Source organism: Ipomoea nil, unplaced genomic scaffold (genome assembly GCF_001879475.1).
Source record: "Ipomoea nil cultivar Tokyo-kokei standard unplaced genomic scaffold, Asagao_1.1 scaffold0937, whole genome shotgun sequence".
NCBI lineage: Eukaryota > Viridiplantae > Streptophyta > Magnoliopsida > Solanales > Convolvulaceae > Ipomoea > Ipomoea nil.
This window is the reverse complement of record NW_017617365.1, coordinates 1,927,622-1,931,029: the sequence shown is the minus strand read 5'-3', so window position 1 is coordinate 1,931,029 and position 3,408 is coordinate 1,927,622.

The following is a 3,408-nucleotide window of genomic DNA, read 5'->3' as shown; positions in this document are numbered from 1 at the left end:
AGGGAGAGAGAGTGTGACACCCCGAAAATCCAATTCTTAAATGGAGTTAATTATGTAATTAATTCAAAATCTTCCATGTGAATTTTCCTCCCAATTCCTTAATTAAAAGTTGGAGGACTTAAATTGACCAATCCCTTGGTCAATTGGTTTAGTCAAAAGAAAAGACCTTGAGCTTTATAAGTTGTACCTAGCATGTTGATGTCTTCGTAACCTTTTAATAAGAGAGGGCATACTAGTCCTTTCACCCTTACTTGGCATTCAAGCCTTACCCTAACAAGACAACACTTCATTTCCTATATTGGCAAGAAAACATTAGACTATCTACCTTCTCTCTAGAAGTGTAGCTTATTCTCCAAGCCAACTAAATCCTTCTTCAACCTTGCATAAAAGTTCTCTAAGATTCCACCTTTCCACCATCAAGACTCTAGGAAGGGTAAGATCTTAGCTTAGATAGTGCTTTTAGTGGGTTTTACCTAATCTTTATCTAAGTGTTGGTTTTCTTTGGGTGGTTTGGTTGTGTTGAGAAAACTTTGTTGAGGAAGAGCTTCAAGGAGAGGTCTAGGAGGTAGAAAGGAAGTGTTTCTTAGACTATAAAGGTAACACATGTTCTACAAAAACTATTTTATACTTGCTATGATGATTTCTTGCTACTCTATTGATGTTCTTGATGTTGTGAGTGATTTGATGTATAATCTTATGTTTATGCATGTTTAGAGCTTGTATCTAGGGTTCATAAATGCTATTCTTTGAGCGATTCATGTGTTCAAGTCATTTCCTTGTTGAATGTGAGATTTTGGGTGTTTTGGACTTGAACTTGGCAATGTTGATGTTTTTCCCCGAAGGGAATTTCGCCATGGGTATAGTGTACCCGCGGCCGGAACAACGGGTGGACATCCACCCGCCGTTCCACCCGTGGGTGGAAGGAAGAGGACCGACGGGCAGAGCCGCAGGTGGAGGCCCACCCGTGGTTCCACCCGCTGGTACGTGTATGGGGGTGTGGCGGGTGGTTGTCCACCCACCGTTCCGCCCATTGTTACGTTGTGCTTTGGCTTCCGTTTTGTTGAATCATGGTGCACTTGTGTGTCTCCTTTGATGTTTCGTATGTCTAGAACGGTGTTCTAAGTATCCGTGATAGGATTATGAGTCTTGAATCGTGCTTATGGTCCAACCTTGTGATTCGTTGGATTAATGTGAAGTCGTTGATGTTGATTGAAACGTTATGTTTCCCTTTTTGGTGCACTTGTACACATTTGTTGATACTTGATTGGGCTATTGATGAGCCTCAATCCTCTATGATGATGACTGTGTAACGTTATGAAATTGGTGGACAATAATGAAAGGAGATAGACTATCATGTGATTAGTACTATTCTACTATGATTAATGACATTACGAATGTCTATGTTCGGTGGCAAGCTGGCGGATGCAGGCGGGGAGCAATGTAAAGGCTCCAGAGGGATACAGTTGGACTTGGTGTACAGGGTGGCACTATAGGAGGTAATGGTTGGAACTGTAATAAGGTTGGCCTGGTGAGAATGGTTTGAACAGGGCATAAGATTGAAACTTGGAACTTATACATATCATTGAATGTGAATCCTGTCTCTCATGGTTTATGAGTATGACTTATGTTGTCTATTGATTGATTATCGTATGGTGTATCTTGTTGTTAAGCATGTTACTTCTGTCATCCTTATTGATTATTGAGTAACTGTTGGATGTTGGTCTTTATTTGAGAGTGATGCTATGATGAGTCTTATGATGTCTCCATTCCTCATTTTACAAGACTATATTATGTATTTCAAGTCTCAAATGATTTTCTCTATCTCTATATTATATTGTACTCAACAAGTATTTGTGGGTTACTAGCATTATTTGCTGACGAGTGCTACCCATGTGTTTTCAGGTGTTGAGTAGATCAATCGAGAGCGCGCTAGACGAAGGCTTAGATAGCGTAGCTTTTCCTTTGTGATGTTCTAGACTTGTGGCCTATATATATATATATATATATATATATATATATATATATATATATATATATATATATATATATATATATATATATATATATATATATAAAAGTTAATTTCACCAGAGGTCCTTTGTATTTAGTGGTAATTTCAAATTTAGTCTCACATTATCGTTTTTGCTATTAAACATCTCAGACTATTATTGTTTGGACACTTTTAGTCCTTTTCATGACTTTTCCTATTTTTAGTAAGCACATTTTTGTCTTTTCATATTTTTCTTTTGTTATTTTTTTCCGGTTTTATTGGTTTAAGACTTTTGGTAATCTCTGATTTTTAGTAACCATATTTTTCTACAGGGTTTTAATAAAGTCCTAAACCAATCAAACCAGTTGAAACTGGAAAAATAAAAAAATATATATGAAGAGACAAAACTGCCCTTACTAAAAATAGGAAAAGTAATGATAAAGATTAAAAGTGTCTAAAAATAATACTCTGGGATATTAAATGACAAAAATGATAGTCTGAGACTAAATTTGGAATTGTCACCAAAGACAAGGGGACCTCTGGTGAAATTAACTCTATATGTATGTGTTTGTGTGTGTGTGTGTGTGTGTATATATATATATATATATATATATATATATATATATATATATATATATATATATATATATATATATATATATGTGTGTGTGTGTGTGTGTGTGTGTGTGTGTGTGTGTGTGTGTGTGTGTGTGTGTGTGTGTGTGTGTGTGTGTGTTGAATCATATGAGAACAAGTCCTTAGGAAAAAATTACGAACCAATCTGATTAACCTTACATTTGGAAAAATTGAACGCACCAGATCAGATTTAAAAAAAAAAAATGCGATGACATTTTTGTAATTATCACCAACTTTATTATGCAAACTTAAACACCAAAACCTTTAATTTTAGATTTTTCTAGGTTTGCACATTTAGTATTAATGTCAGATGGGGTCCTCTGAGTATAGTGATTTTGTCACGTTTAGTCCTAAACTTTTAAATCGACCACCTGTGGTCCTTTGACTTTCAAATTGTTACCATCTGTGGTCCAAATTAACCACCCATGATCCTTCAACTATCTAATTTTAACCACTCATGCTCCTTTCAAAAGGACCAAGACTGGTTGAAAAGGACCATGAGTGGTTAAAATTAGATAGTTGATGGACCATGGATGGTTAATTTAGACCACAGATGGTAACAATTTGAAAGTCGAAGGACCACGAGTTGTCAATTTAAAAGTTTAGGACTAAATGTGGCAAAACCACTATACTCGGAGGACCCCATCCAACTGGTATTAACTCTAACATTTTGCAAATTTAGTATTAACATTTTGCATATTTAGTATTAAAATATTGTACTTGTAAAAATGCGAAATTGCATTTCACTTAGGATTTCGATTTTAGAATTTATGACTGAGTTT